The sequence below is a fragment of the Pungitius pungitius genome, chromosome 12, assembly GCF_949316345.1.
Source record: "Pungitius pungitius chromosome 12, fPunPun2.1, whole genome shotgun sequence".
NCBI classification, from domain to species: Eukaryota; Metazoa; Chordata; class Actinopteri; order Perciformes; family Gasterosteidae; genus Pungitius; species Pungitius pungitius.
The window spans coordinates 2,806,341-2,822,898 of NC_084911.1; the positions used below are offsets into that span (position 1 = coordinate 2,806,341).

Consider the following 16,558-nt stretch of genomic DNA (forward strand, 5'->3'; position numbering starts at 1 on the left):
AAACATGGGGCAGAAAAAAGTATGTTAAAATAATGAATATTTAAATTTGAATTATTATGATGAATTATTCAATGAAAGCGGTATATTCATTATACAGTATTCCTTATTCTTTAAGTAAATGTCATGAATAAATTTAAAAGTCCACTTATTTACAATGAGTTTATAATGAAACAAAGTGTATTCTACCTCAGTGTACAATCACAAGACTTTTACTCCTGGAAGAACATCAAATAAAGGAGCATTGCCTCAGTGAAATGAGGGAATGTTCCAGGTTCTTTGAGAGGTAGTGACCCACTGTACATCACTTTAATTTAGTACGGAACAATGCAAAAAAAAAACACAACATAGCAGCCCCAACGAGTGTATCTCTGTCAATGAGGAAGTGCAGGTCAATATGATGCATTATTGTCGTTATTATTATTATTATTAATCTTTAGGACCACAAACAGGATATTGATTGTTTAGAGTGAAGCTTAGAACATTAGTGAATGCGTAGCCTCAAGATAATTAGCAGAGCCTCTTTATTGCCCTTAATTGCTGTGTGCTGCCTAAATGCTAACACTATAAATGTTTCAGCGATAGCTCAGACGTTTTATGGCTTGTGGAATTACTTCATTTTCTAATGTGATCTGCACGATAATGTACGCGAAGCGGTTGATATTTATTTACATTTCCTGAGGGAATCCTTTTTTATTTCACCGGCAAAGACGGAAGAAAGAAAAGCCCAGATTTTCTCCCAAAAGTTGAAGTCTCGTATCTCCCCTTTGAAATAAATGAGCGCGTAACACGACCTGAAGAGATTCAAGGGGCTCGAAATATCAACCATTACAAATGCAAAATCTAGAAAATTGCAGAGCAGCACCGAGCTGTGTGCCCCCCCCCGGTAATCCTTTTAAAACCCAACAAATTCAGGGAATTTTGGGAAACTAATGCCATGCTTGACCGCTCGGATGGGGCCGCTTTTGGCGCCCAAGTCGCTGTTTTTAGCCCGACGTGTGCGGGGCGGGAGGGAGGGGTTTGTAATACGGGGCAGCATTTTGGGAAAATATCCCCTGTGAACACTGGTTTTTATTCATAGGATTGTTTCATTCAGGAATGCGGCAGACAATGATCGTTATTAAGAAAGGAGCTAAAAAGCGAACGGGCTAATTGAGCGCCGTTCAGTGCCCTCAAACCAAATGAGGTGTGACTAAACGCGTCGTCGGAAAATATGAAGACGGGTTGCGTTTCGGGGGGGGGAAACCCGAACCACGGCTTCCTGCCAGATATGCATAATCAGCAATCTGCGGAAAGCTAAACAGCCATATGATTCCTTAATGCGCTGCGACAACGACAGAATCCTAAACGCTTTTCTCTCCAAATGCCCCCCCCCCTTCAGATAACAAAAATACTGCTCTGGTTTGTTCTGGAAATGTTACTTCTTCGCGACGAATGAAGGGCGGTAAAAATAGACGGCGATCAAAGGCTCGCCTGGGACCCGCGACGAGAGAAAAAAAAAAAACCCACCGGCAGCCCGGAGAAATGGGTCTGAGAGGCCCGTCTCCTCTGAGAGCCAGGTGCTGGAAATCACCTGAGGTCACGACTCACACCCCCCCCCCCACGTGCCCTCTGCGGGCGCCATCGATGCTTAAAAGCTTTGTGAGCAGGGAGGGTTTCTCATATAAAACTAAAAGCTACAGCAGAGAGGAGCGGTGCTCATTTTCGTTCCGTTTCCAGCTTACTGTGGATCTCCTGAAGCTCCCTCAACGTTGGTTGATATTTCCCATTGATCCCGACGGCCGTCGCTAAATGTCTGCGAGAAAAGATCCGGGATCTGCAGGATGAAGGGCTGCAGACCTGGCGACTTTCTCCTCCGCAACATTGGGACCTAATGTGGCCGCTACCTGCTTTTATTTGAAGAGTTGGCAAGACTGTGCTGCTTAGATACCTCTTGGAATACTGCTTACTCCGGCTGGTTTTCCCCAATATTGCAAACCCCAGCTTTTTAAGCAGGTGACTCATTTCGGACAGTTTGTGTTATGCTGATCCAACAAATATGTGAAAACCCCTCAAAGGACATGAGAAAGAAAACAAAAAAACATGTCCTAATGATACAAAAGGGTCTTCCCAGCGGATTAAGTACTCGCTTCATACGCAGCAGGTTGAATTACTCCCCAAAAGCTGTACACGAAGACGGGTTTTACAGGCTTGGTATCGGTGGGCGCTGGCGTGTGTGTGTGTGTGTGCGAGCTTCATTCCGGTCCATCCCTTTTAGCGCGACATCCAGGAGGCTGCGGTGTAAATTACACGCGACCACAGAGTCGGTGGGGTGAGAAAGCCATTACCGGAAACGTTACAAGTCATTACTAAGTGCCGTAAGTGCTTCACATTTTTAGGGAAAGCAGAGACAGAGACGGAGAAAGGAGGCGCAAAGCTCGCCGCGTGTGTGAGAAACATGGTCGACGGAAGACTTTGTGTCCCTTTCACGTGAAAGTGTCATGGAAACACGTATCGATCCTTTGGTCCGGCGCCACTCCCCTCCCTTTGCACGCTTCATTCAGAACAGCGAAGGCCGTGTATCGACCTCCTCCAAGCTCTTGACTTAAGAGTGCTGATTAACCCCAAAATTATTTGAAAAAAAAATAAAAAAGCAAGGACGTTCAATAGCACGGCGTCAAAGTGAGAAGGGGGGGGGGGGGGGCGGAATTTGCATCTCAAAGCAAATCTCTTCCTGCCTGGGACGGAGCGTCGGGGGCCCTCGCTGAGTTTCTATGTACAATATGTCCAAACTGTGGGAGTTCGCCACAGAGCGACGCATTCTGCACATTCTGACCTCTGAACCATCGAGTGGCGAGTCCAGGACTCATTTCATCGCACCTCGCACCCCCCGCACCCCCCCACCCCCCCCCCCCCCCCACTCCGACGTTGGGGAGGTAGATTTGATTACTGGAGAAGAAACCGCGAGCCAAACAGCATCACGGCAGCCTCCAGATGCTTTTGATGGCATTCGTGTAGTGGGATAACCTCTCTCTGGAAACTAGGACAAACACCAAATAGAAGTGAGCAAACAATCTTAGCCCCGGCTGAAAGCACGTCTTAAAGCAAACAACCCCCCCCGTCTCTCCAAATGGATGTTCTTAAAACTCCCAAATGGAGGATGTACCACAGTGGTTTTACTTGAGTACGGGGGGGCTATAACCGCAGACGGCCTTTTTATTTATTTAGTGCGCCGTTTTAGCTGTTTCAAGACACTTTTACGGAGGACTCTGGGTGGCTGAGAGCGCGCCGCGAACGAGGCGAGCACTCGAAGGGAAACGGGCGCGCTGCCGTGTGCCTTTTGTAAGCAATAAGCCCGGGGCAAAGGTCGCTAAAAGCTGCGGTCTCGCTCAGTGCTCCGGTGTGCTTAATGGCATGGAAAAGTCTTGCGGGTCAGTGCGGGTCTTTCTTTATGTTTGTGCTGGTTAACGACGGAGAATCTCTGCTCACATGTGACATTGTAATTAATGAGGTCAAAGGATTTAAGTGCTTTTTTTATTTTTTATATTGAGAGTACAGCTTTAGGAATACAATCAAATTAAAAAGGAACAATGTATGATACATCCATTTTTAATTCATTCTAAAATGAATGTTCCAAAAATATATTGCCCCTAAATATAATATTCAAATTTGATAAAGCGGGAAATTGTTTCGTCAACCTTTTTAAATGGACACTACTCAACGTCAGAAAGCGGCAAAAATGAACAATTCTTAAAAACGCACTAGCGGGTTCTGGCTTATTCTTGGGGGACGGCTAACACCACACACTTAAATAGCTAGCCGCGAGAAGCTAATGAGCAGATAACGGCGATTTCGCTGTATGCACATGTTTGTGGTTCAGACGCCGCCGCATCAACACCTTCCCTCCCTTCTGTGACGGGTTAAAAGAAATGAAAGAGGTTGAGATCAACGGATCCCATCATTTAATCACTGTGGTTTCACCGAGGAAGCCAAACACCAGCGTTAGCGTTAGCTTGAGTAGCGCGGTGAGGCGAGGTGATTAAACGAGTCCGGGTGGAGGAGGAGTCTATTTTTCTCCTTGATCGATGCTACTTGTCCTTTTTGTGCTCTCTCTCTGCTCTTAGACCACTCGCCGTAAGTCTCACTTTGAGATGGTGTCAGCAGAAGGGTCCGCCGCCGAGCTCTTTAACGTCCCCCTGTGCTCTTGAGACGCTCTTTGTCCCTCATCAGGCAGACACCGAGAAGCAAGAAGCCCAGACATGGGTGCCCAAGAAATCCTTTTTCTTGAATATATGTATATTTTCCTCCAAAACAGTCCTTCCACCGCAGTAAACAACATCAACCCCCCCCCCCCCCCCCCTGACTAAACTCTGATTCTCAGAAGACTGAAACTAAATATGTCCCAAGAGAGGAGCGAAGAAGAAGAAGAAGAAGAAGAGTGCTTATTTGATTTACCGCAGAGACTGCAAAGGAGCAGACTTGAAAGACACAAGTTTACTAGAGTGAAGCAAGGCTTCCCCCGGCGCGCACTAAATTATCGTTTTCACTTTGAAAGTTAGAAGCAGAGCTGGAGCTACGAAAACAGCCTTCGGGAGGAGAGAGAGAGAGAGAGAGAGAGAGGAGGATGGATGGACATCTGTGAGGAGCAATAGCTCTCTCTTCTCCAAAAAGTTGCCGTTGATGTTCCCCCCCTGTGAAGCTCTTCAGCTCGGGCCCCCACGACCACGGCTCGTTGTTGACCTTGTTGTGCAACTGCTCACGGTTTACTTTTCAATCGATGCGAATCATCTGCACCCCCCCCCCCCCTCCGGGTGCTTTACATGCCATGCGTTAGCGAGCTGGAAAAGGTTGCGTCCACTGATGCAGCCAGAACAGAAACTAAAGTGTTTTAAAACTGCCTGGTTTCTGATCGGGTCCCGAGCTGCACAAACACGTTTGGACAGGGAGGGACGCTGAGGACTTTCTGATCCCTTGGGACGGATGAGGAGGAGAAGACTAGTTCCCTCGTTCTTATATCGATGAGATGTTTCAGAGGAATTTAAAATCAGAACAATGAACGTTGAACGATGTGCATTTGATCTTTTTCAGTGGCAGGCTCAAACTAAGCAAATTATACTTACTGTTTATCCAACTCCACTAATATGTTAATCATCGCATGCCTTTGTCATGTTAACAGTTAAGCAGTTTTGTGGAACTGCAATTTGGATTTTTCCAATACGTATGGAAGACAAAACAAAGTATTCATTGGACGAGGCGCAACAAAACCACTTAGTTGGGATTTTGTAACTCTACCCGTGATCGGCTGGGCATTTGTTCCACATCTGATCTGTTGCAGCGTTTCTAATGATCCGCGCTGTGTTTCTGTTGTTATGCCTTGCCGATTCTAATGAGCAAAATGTGCAAATGTTCATTCCAATGATACTTTGAGAGGTTTTACAGTAATGGGATGCAATGCAGGACAAATATTCCCTTGATGTAAATATGCTTTCTGCCCTGGTTGCAGAATGATCCACAGCACGCAGAAGCCATAAAGTAGTTCACTTTGACGAGAAGAGGAATCAGAGGAATCTCTTTTGGGTCGGCTGCAAACTGACGAGGAAGCAGAGGTCACTGGTAACGTAACTCTTCTTTTACGACCCCCCCCCCCCCTTTGTGTCATCCATCCCAAACAAGACTATGTCCGCCACAAGGAAATGGGATTTCTGATCCAAACTAATCCAAAACGATCGCCTCGCTCCCCCCCCCCTACCACAAACGCCCAAAACTGTTATCTGAATTAGGCTAAACGCCCATGTTATTCCCTCCACGTTGTACGAGGTGTGAAATGTATCTGGTGGGTAAATCACGATTCGAGGGCGGTCTGACTGGGATGAAAAAGGAAATATGCTAATGGGGATTTGGGAATTTGTCGCGTAATAAATGGAAGGGGACACACACAAGCCACAATGATAACTGTGAGGTACAGCTATGACCCAACTTTCGTTTTTTGTTTTCTTTTTCATTACGTTGTGCATTTTATTTCAAATCACCAGCCCAATTCCAGTGATTACAGCCCCAGTACGGCCGCTCAAACGCAGAAAGGAAAAATGATGGAAAGCGCCTCGTCCCGAGGCCGTGAGGCCGCAGTGTGTCACAGAAAACCAACTTGTTTGCCTTCCGCGGCGAAGGAGAACAAAAGACACAAAGCCAGTGGTCTCTGACACTGGATATTACACTCTATGCCCACAGAATAGCTAATGAACCCCATCGGGGCGCCACGCTAACGGCTATCAGCGAGATTTCTCCCCCCCCCGGCCTTTGTGTGTAATTATTGATTGTCCCCGAGAAAAGGCGGGGCGCACAGAGCCCAGCAAACAGCAGGTAATTAGTGTTTTTACACCTTTCGGGAAGGGTAATGTCCTGTGTTTGTATGCATGGGAGCAGAATGTGAGCGTTCCTCCTCACACGGCGAGATAACTGGGAGTAGACTCATGAGCCGGTACCCCAAGCTGCATTTTATCTTCCCTCTTTAACGCGATAACACTTAGAAATCACCATACTTGCGTTTTCAATTAAAGCCATTAAGGTAAATAATCTGCCAAGAATCACAGTTTTCCACGATAATGGCAGTCGGCGCTTTGAAGAAATATCCCCCTTTTTGTGAGCCTCGTTACGTCTGAATGCCCGAAAGCCAAATCCCGTAACACGATATTCCAATATGTCGACATTATTCTCATTATTGTGATTCATTTGAGGCTGGAGGAGAAAATATAAAGTGTGAATCCCTTTTGTCTCCCAGAGGATGAACGCCACCAAGTGAGTATAATCTAGGAAGGTAGGCTTTCATATTCATATGGCGTCCCAGCTGGAGGACCCAGAGGGGGGTGAAAGCGACACGGGAAATGCCTTCGGGCACGTGTGTGTGTGTGTTGGGAAAGGGTATAAAAATAAATAAAAATAAAACTCAGTTATGAATCTGAGGCGACGTGAAATCACTGACAGCGTGGATAACCATCCATCTTGTTGCACCTCTCACGCCGGCTCCTCGTAGGCAGAAGGGTCGAAAGAAGTCCGCCACGCGGCGGCGTTTTTTTTTTTTGCAGCGGAGCGTTCATTCGGTGTGAGATGGTCACCGCGCGTGGCGCCGTACGGAAGCCGCCACTTAATGAACTGGGAACCAGTACCTCTGGTGCGGAGTGAAACGAAGAAGCGGATTCGAAGCGTGACCCCCCCCCCCGCGCGTCCCGGGGGCTTCAGGAAATGCGACGGACTGGCTTCAGGAGGCCCCGACACACACACACCATCACGGGCCATTTGTTGTGGATCAGTCACTCCAGAACGTCAACACGGTTCCAGGCTGCCACTTTTCTTCTCTGTGCAGCGGCGACTCGGGGTCGCTATTAGAAAGCCCCCGCAGCGCTACATGTGCATGCATCATTCATGGGCTGGCAACAATACACACACACACACACACACACACACACAATAGGACTCCAGGAAAACTGGAACATCACAAGAGTTTGTGAAAGGATGACTATTACTTTCCTGACAAATCGTAGTATTTTGACAGTATTGTAAAGACAAGCTGAAGCTCGTATGTATAAGTTTCACAGGACTCCCTAAATGTTTATAAATGCTAAGCTTTGATAAGAAATGTGATATTTGCATGTTTGGGCTGTAAAAATGTGAATATTCTGGGAGTCTGAGCGAGAACTTATGAGGAAAAAAGCCCAATGCTAGTGAGTACGTTGGGTACATTCATAACTTGGCAGAGATACAAAGTCCAAAAATCATGAATAAAATCTGGGGTTTTTAATGCCGGTGTTTACTTCAACAGCTGCATCTACGAGTCGTTTCACGTGTGTTTATTCAGTGCCAAAACCCGTTCACGAGGCGATTCGGGTGGATTTAGTTTCATGGACTTGCTGTTGGGGGCCGGGTTCACGACCAACACCACCTGCAATGCCATATGCTGCACCCGTCCCCCCCCCCCCCCCGCTGCAGTGAATCAAGGGCGACGATCCCAATATGAAACCACGACTTCGACTTCGCTCATCGCTTCGTGGCTTTTTGCACCCAATGTTGGCGTCTTATTGAAGTCCTAAGTCGGACGTTCTGCACCAGATGCCGGTTTTAAGAGCTTCGGAGCCAACACTCGTCTCCGTGTACCTGATGCGTTATTTAATTACCTCCTAATGACACTAAACGATCAGAAAATTGAATGAAACCTCGAGGAGGCACCAACTAATTAAAGAAAAACCAACCTTTTCGTTCATGCGCGCGTACGGAGCCCGCCGCAGGTTATGAAATCGCGACCCCCCCCCCCCCGCAGGCCATCTCCCTGATGGACGGACGGCCCCTCGGCTCGGCTGTCACTCTCCGCCACCTGGGCCACCTGATTGATTACAGCTGCTGCCAGTCTCCCTAACAACTGGCGACATTACCCACGTCTGGCACAAAATAGAAGAAGTGCACCCGGCGCGTATCCATCGCAGGGCGCCGGACGCCGGGAATGGAACACGCTGCGGGCGCCGTCTGCAGTCTGGGCCTCGTTTTGGAAAAGGAAGATTAAAGCGCTCAGCGGCTCGAAGGCGCGATGCGCTACACTGATGAGGAGCTACACAGCACAAAAAAAGCACCTGTAAAGTGTATTATAATTATATTTTCCCCCTCTTTTAATCCACTGGAGTTGTTGCCTCTCAACATGGAGTCCAATGCATCACTAGCCAAGGAAGGTATTCTTGTTTCCTTTAAGAAGACTTAAAGCTAAAAAAAAAAGACCAAACAAGGGTCACCTGCTAAAAAGGTGAGGCGGTAACAGCTGGATGGTCACATGTGCGTTTTACCTGTGTGTGTGTGTGAACGGCTCCTTAAAACGCCTTCTGCCATTTGGAGAAAAAAAAAACTCAAGCAGACAAAACACTACTTCAGGCCAAAAACACACATTTTAAAGTGACATCATACTGCTGGTAACATCGTAAATAGTGCAGATGTTAATTCAGCAGATTTCGCTCTGTTCTCGTGACGTTGTCGAGACAAGAAACTTTTCCTTTGTGGTTTCTGCACCAAGCGTCTTCGAGGAACATTTCATGATTTATTCAATCTTGTTGTAGATTCTCTCCTTGATATGGGGGTTTTGTTTATTCATCCCTCATAGTTTTAATTCGGCGGTTACATTAAGACGATTCTCTTGCGTTGCCAGTGTTCAACATTTTGAGGTCCATCTCTAAGGGGAAGCTCTCTGGTCCGTTCCTCTCAGCCATCGACCCAGAGCCCTGCGGCTCTCATTAGTGGAGCATGCGGCGTGATGGAAGGGGGGGGGGGGGGGGGGGCTGTCTTGGCGGCCAGGTTAGTGTGCACCTCTGAGAGCTCTCTCTGGTGGGCCCTGCCCCCCCAGGCCAGATTCTGCCTCACCAAAAAAAAAAAAAAACCTCATTCCACCTTTTCTCTCTTCCAGTAAACTGGGTCCTCGTTACCCTGGATATCGGGGGGAGGAAGCCGAGTGATGTCACACACCGGAGGCGTCGTTGGGTGCTCGGGTGCAGGGGAGCGGCGGGTTTCTCCCGGAGAACCCCGGGGTCGGACGGGACGGAATGTTTTGTTGCGTCTTTCTGGGCGACGCGTGTCAACGTCACTTTGTCACGTACGTGCACTCTTTTAGGAATAAAACCGCGTTCAAAGACCTCCGGTGGGTTCAGGATGAAAGAAATCCACTTTGGACTTTTGGTGGCACTTCCTTGTATCTGTTTTACAAACTTTGAAACACATTCTTAGGATATCTATGAATTGGGGAAATGTGCTAATCCACCGTACTCGGGGGGGGGGGGGCGGACCCAACGACAGCAGTAGCTTCCCTCATGATGAAATCCTGTGGAGCAGGCCTTTTAATGTCACACTTTTTTTTATTCAATTTAAACGAGTTTCAAATCCTGTTTGGGCTTTTGCAGAATTGCATCACAGCGTTACGAAGCATAGTTTTCTTCAACGTGTTCTATGTTTAGTCCATGTCAACAACCCCCTCAATAGCAAGCAGAGCAAACGACATCATTCCGGAATCCTTTTTAAAACATCAGATGATCACCGTCTTCAGCGTTAAAGGCACATACGAGTGAGGCCCTTTCGGGACGTTTATTTTCAGATCCCCTTGCCAGTCGCACCTGAGTTTCAAACGCCGCCGTCGGCGCGCGGCGCGGCGGGAAGCTTCGACGCCGCTCCCCTCAAAATAACTCTGATGTTAATGCGATTACCGCGCGTGACAGAGAATACGTGAAGAAATTGCAGAGAAAGAGAAGATCGCAGTGTGTGGGATGTGTGGCAAATTTCATTCTTCAGTACGGGGAGGGAGGGGGGGGGGGGGGCGGCGTGTGAGCGGGCTGTTGGAATAGCCTTCACCCACATACTGTATTGTCCAGATTAAGCTGGATGGAAAGAGGAGCCCATGGTATTTAATCAGCTTCCCCCAGACCATTACCCCAGTATGGGGGAGTGCAAACACCCAGTATTGTCCCTTCTCTAATTCTATGCAATCTCTTATTAAACCAGCATGACAAGAGCAGACGTGTAGGCAGTGGTGTGTGTGTGTGTGTGTGTGTGGAGCGTGGAGCTGTGACGGGGTCCGTAGAGAGGAGGTAAATAAAAGGAATGTCTCAACCTCTAACAAGGATTTTAATTGGCTATTCAGAGATATAATTACACAGACTTTGGAGTAACAATTACTCCAAATATATGACCTTCGGTGCCGCTAACAGTAACCAAATTGGAACGGCAGCTCTATGGCCGCGGTGTCCTTAGAAATCAATTATTCATTAATTAAATTATACTCCGGTTAAAATGATAAAAGAGGGTGAGAGAGAGAGAGAGAGATGAGGGGAACCGGATCGCTCACCTCGTTGACTTCCAGTTGCTGGTGACTACACAGAGAGCTATTGCATTGTACCACAAAGGCCTCCTCTGCAAAGCTGATCAATAACTATAATACTCTGCTACAGTCTCGTGAATCGATGAAATCCCCCCCTTTGAGTTCTAAGTGACAAAATGGCAAAAATGAATCAAACTTCAATCACGATGTGACTGAGCTGCTGCATGTTTGTTTTTTAAACCTCCTCTAATGAATCCGAAAGCAGATGTTAATCTAGGCATGACATGATTGGATTTACATCAATTAGAATGGTGATGATGATTAGCTGGAAGTTAATCATATTTTTAACCCAAATCTTTCAGCTCCTCTTTTCGCTCCGTTCAAAAAAAAAAAAAAAAAAAAAAAAAAAAAAAAAACAGACGCGCGAGGGGCGAGGAGACGCCGGGAGGTTCGGGCGGATCAACGTGTGAGGCCCCCCCCCCCCCTCGAGGAGAACGTTGCTGGAGACCCAGTGGACGGCTTCGGATGCACAGCCGTAAACCTGGTTGAGCAAATCCAATCAACATTAAACCTCTCTCACTGGGGACAGATCTCGCCGGGTTGTCAGAAGTCTCCGGTATGTAGCGGGAGAAAAAAAAAACATTACGTCCTGCCAATTCAGGGGATTCAATCGGTTATCTCGTTCCAAACCTCGTATAGTTTCAGAGGGCTGCGGGCACGAGTCCTGAAGGAAGGCAGTCGGCTCGTAGAGCTTCCAGTTCCCTCCTCTCAGCCTCAGCGGCTCGTTGGTCACATGCCCGACCACACGAGCTCAGGAGATTTTATTTTGGTTTGACGACAGATAAAAAAGAAATGTGGATGAATATCCCACTCATCAGTTCTGGAGCTTTTAAAACACAGTTTCAGTGGTCGTTTTAGTCAAGAAGCACATTTTTTACATGAAAAATCCAGTCCAGAAATCGAGGTTTTTTCGTTGCGGTAACCATAGCGATACCAACTCCCGGGGTCGGGGCCTGCAGGCACACGACATCCCAGCAACACTTCGTAATGGTGAGCTTATCCCACTTCTACGGACTGTGGACTCCTGCGTTGAGACGCGACGAGTCTTTGTTCCCCCCCCGCCCCCCCCCGGAGACGGGCGAGAGCACTTCAAGCCGCGGCGTCCCGCTTTCATCTCACGGCGGGCCCGGGTGTGAGGATTCGTCCCCCAAAGTCCAAGACAACCCGAGGATATCATTACGATGGAGACAGAACAAAAAGGACAGCGTACCCAGGAGCATTTTTTTCTAATATATATCCGTTATATTTCTCATTCAAAGTCCTCGGAGGGGAAGAGAAATAAGATTTACTTTGTGCAGTTCCATGTAGGCCGAAAAGACTTAAAGCAAAGGGTCAAGTCCCTGAGGACATTCTCTGACCGCAGGCCACATTTGGCTCTTATGTAAAATATTAACCCCATTTTTGATGACTTGCTTCTCTGGGAGTTCATAGGTCTTTATTCTAAATAAAGCAAAATATTGTACTCTTTTCGCAATGGATACTGAGTGTGCAGTGGAATTCTGAAAACAATGTTAAGGAATACTCATCTTTAAGCTGGCGAAGCGACATCACTTTTTTTTCCCCACTTTCGGGCACGTTTTCGCATTCAGAGAGCGGCAAATTACGGCGACGGTTCTCCAGCCCGAGCGGCGGGACTCATTACTTTCCCTGATTGGAGGGTGGTTCTTGGGTCTAATCTGTTGTCTGGTTGTCGAGGGCTGCCTTTTGAAAGGGTCCCGCTCGCTTGTTCGCGCGTCGCCTTTCAAAGAGGGAGCATTCTGCTCCAGTAGAGTTCCAACGCTGCCCGAGTCAAAGTAATCGCGGTGACGGACGCTTTTTTAAAGTAGATTAAAAAAAAAAAAAAAACACACACACACAAAGACAACACACTCACTGCGTTACCAGCGTTTAAATAATGAATGTGGTCGTGATGATTAAACAGTCCACACGGATCGTGGAGCGGAGGACAACAGAGAAGGTGGACATTGACGTATTGTCTCATTTCCATCCTTGTGGTTTGCATGAGAATGTGGCCCAAGCCACCAAGGTCACAGCTACATCAACTCTGGTCCTTCAAAGAGCTTGAATTCGATTTTCAAAAAGCGCGGTGTGAGACACACGGCACCTTCACACGGGACAATATGCTAATGTTGTTTCTGTGATTCACAAACCCAAGAGTTTTTTTTTTATGGAACACCTGAGCTCTTGCACTGCAAAAGGAATCAACTGGTTTTTTGGAACATACATATTGAAAAATGTGCCAGATTCACTCTAAAAATGTTACATTTCACAGTAAAATGACTTGATTCTAAAAAAAAATGTTTTTTTACCAGAGGCTCATTCCCTCAGAGCCTTTTGCTAAAAAGAAACTAAATCAATCAAAGTTTAAGGAGACGACACAACGATGTAGTTCATGGACAGTCAGTTGCTTCCCTTTAACTATTCCCTGCAGTTTGTATGGCTTGTTGATCTGTTGCCTCTGACACATGACTTTGTGAAGTGGGTGACGCTGAAAATGAATTGCTCTTGTTGAAAAAAAAAAAAAAGTCTGAATCTGATCTGAGAGTGGATGCTATCCCAAAATGTCCATTAACCATCCAATTGCAGAAGGTGGGATCGCATGTATGACATACAGTATTAGAATAGAAGGTGAAGTTTGGGCTTTGCTCCTCGGGGACTGGATGCCAACCCCCACACCGGGACCGAGGTAAGCGGATTACATCACATTCGGAGGGGAGTTTGGAACCACTGAACACCAGACTCCACGTTACTGGGCGTCCAGCTGGCATATTTAATGAGTCATATAGTACATGAATAGGGCTCGTGCGTTCAAACAGACAGGACGTGTGATCACAACATATGGTGAACGAGACTGAAACTGACGATTTTCTGTCGAGTCAGGGTTTTTTCCCCTTATCAATGAACCCTCTTGACGCCAGAGCTTACCCTGAAGTCTACGTTAAATGGTACCGAAAGGCCGGGTAGCAGAGGTCACAGAGGTCAAAGAGTCCGCCGAGCAGCTGAGGAGTCCCCCCCCCCAAAAAAAGAGGACCGGGTGTTGTCTCGCATCGTGGACCCATCGTTTGTTGCGTCCTGACTTTTGGTGTTCCCAATTAATTCTGCATTTCTCTGTGAGTGGCTTACTGGGATGGGCCCCCCCCCCCCGGTTTGATGGATAAACAATGCTCCAGTGCATAATTCACGTGAGCCACGAAAGTGGAAAGGCGAGATCCATTCACTCTCCCCGGTCGTATTCTTAGCAGCTACTTAAGCTGACAGCAGGGTTGTAATGAGATTATTGTGATTGAACAAACAGAAAGGAAGGAGAAAAAAAAGAAGAGAATTTAACTTTAAACGTCTGCAATATCACCTACGGGTAATTGGGATTCACAAACGTGACGTTGTGTAACCTGCGGCTGCTTCTAACCATGCGATGCGAAGTTATCACATTATTGGGATAAATATTGAAACAGGTGCTTTTCTGCATGATTTATGGATTTTTTAACATCCGAAGAGAAGGCCCGCCCCCCCGCCGACATTATTTCATTGGCTGTCTCCGTGAATCAAGACGACGTCCGCGCGCCCCTCGTCCATTTTGAATGGGAAGATGGAACCGCTGAAGCTGTCGATGGTTCGCCACACATCGTGGACCCGTATTGTTTTGGGCATTCCTATTACGTTTCTTGAGTTGCTTAGTTGGCTTTTAATCACCCTTCGACAAGATTCCTTCTCATTTCTGTAATTAATGCAGAGTCTTTGATTACTCCAGAAGAGAAGAGGTTGAAATTAACATTCTTACCTCCAGGCAAAAAAAAAAAAGCTAAAATAAATACATTTTACACAACGGCATGAATATGGATGATGAAATATCTCCAACCACGAGGAGTGGTGTCCTATGTTCCTGATGGTTCTTACTGGTGGGGCGCAGTCATGTGAGTCTCTGGCGGCGCGGGGCAGTGCGAGCTGCTGTCGCATGAAAGAAGAGCCCGGAGCAGCGTGTGCTTTCATGTGAAAAGTGATGGCAGGATGCTGTGGGACATTAATGGTTCATAAACAATATGGATGACTGTGTGAGCAAAGAACTGGTGTTCTGTGCGTGGGCTTTTTTTATCTTTATGCATTTTTTATATGTTTTCCCTCTTCAGTCTCAGTCAGATGGCAGAGAGGTTAACATCCGTGATGCATGGGAAGCACGCCTCCCGTCTCTCACGTGTGTGTGTGTGTGTGTGTGTGTGTGTGTGTAGACCTCAACCCCAGGGATGACACTTTTCCTTTTTAATCATTTCATACCTTAACTTAACAACTTTTTATAATAAGCATCGTTAAAGCAGTCGCAGCAGAGTAAAGCTAAGCGACCCCCTCCCCTCTTATGTGGACATTATTCCACTATATGTAACCGTAGCTGTTAGCGGTTTGACGCTTAAAGTTCAATATTCCTTCCACCTGGCCTGGTAGGAGCTCTGAACAAACAGTGGGACACGTTTTTCAAAAAATCAACCACGCTGTTAGCAGCAACAAGAGGAGATATTTGGCACAATTTGCACTTGAATGAGACAAATGGGGCTTTGTGCGTGACGTTGATCGTTCAGGGCCAAATCGAGACAAACACACGCTGACAACCACCACGTCAGTGTCATCGGATGGTAAAACCCAATCCGATCGCTACGAGGAGGAAACAGGCAGCTGCAAAGGGAAATTCATTTCATCCCTTGTTTCATTTTATCAAGATGTAGATCACATTTTTGACACTTCTGTATATTTTGATGTCAGCTAACACAAAAGGTTGTTTTTTTTATAGTGTAGATTAGATGGTGTTATGAATCATCTACAAAATCAATTTGAGGCCCTCTGATGGTTTCTAATGAAATGGAAATATAAGCATCCCACAGGAAGTGCTGCCTTTAATTAAATTGGATATGGACCACACGTTCTGGACTTGGGATTGAGGTGTAAACAGATGAGTGTATGCAATAAAGATGACCCTGTAACACTCACCAAATAGCTGCAATATGCAAGTGAGGAAATTCGCAGTGTGCCATGATTTATGTGCTGTTTGGTAATGAGGCGGTGTAGAAGGAAGTGGTCTGTGGCTGCCAGCACAATATCTGACCTCTGAGAGTGCATTAAATCAAGGCATTAGGGATTGCTGTAATAAAAGAGGCCAGCTAAAGGCACTGAACCCACTCCAAAACAAACAGGCCACAACGCCAGCAAAGAGAAGCCGGGAGATCACATGCAGAGAATCTATCCCATTTCAGAGGAAGCCAACGTGGAGGTGCACCCGTCATGTATGACGGGCAGCAGCCCAAATGCCCTTCGGTGAGTTGCGATTAAATCGAACCGGTGGAAATGGATTTTAAGGACTTTCATTGGAGCTCTCAGTGCATCAATGACACTAAAGCCTGCTGGTGAGGGGCAGATGGGAATGTGTCTCAATGTGCAGGTATTTGGAGACCCGTGAAGTTGCAAAAGAAGTCGCCTGGCTTTAATACTTCAGTACACATGGGACCAAGCTGGACCGTTTCTTATTAAACATGGAATATGGAAAGTAGTCATTGTTCAGAGCGGCTTGTTGGGCTGTTAAACACTTTTTTATTCATTGGGAAGCGGAGCCCAAAGAGAGGTACGTTAACCATAACAAGAAGAAAAGCTCTTAAGAAAATCCTAATAACAGAATCCAGCAACGGCGACCATCTGCTCCGCGAC

General features: G+C 46.8%; 1 protein-coding gene across 1 annotated transcript in view; it reads right to left on the reverse strand.

Moving 5' to 3' along the window:
* The window catches only part of hs3st4 (heparan sulfate (glucosamine) 3-O-sulfotransferase 4), a 46,565-nt gene that overhangs the window by 16,264 nt on the left and 13,743 nt on the right, over nt 1–16,558 (reverse strand). The gene's annotated exons all lie outside the window — the stretch shown is intronic.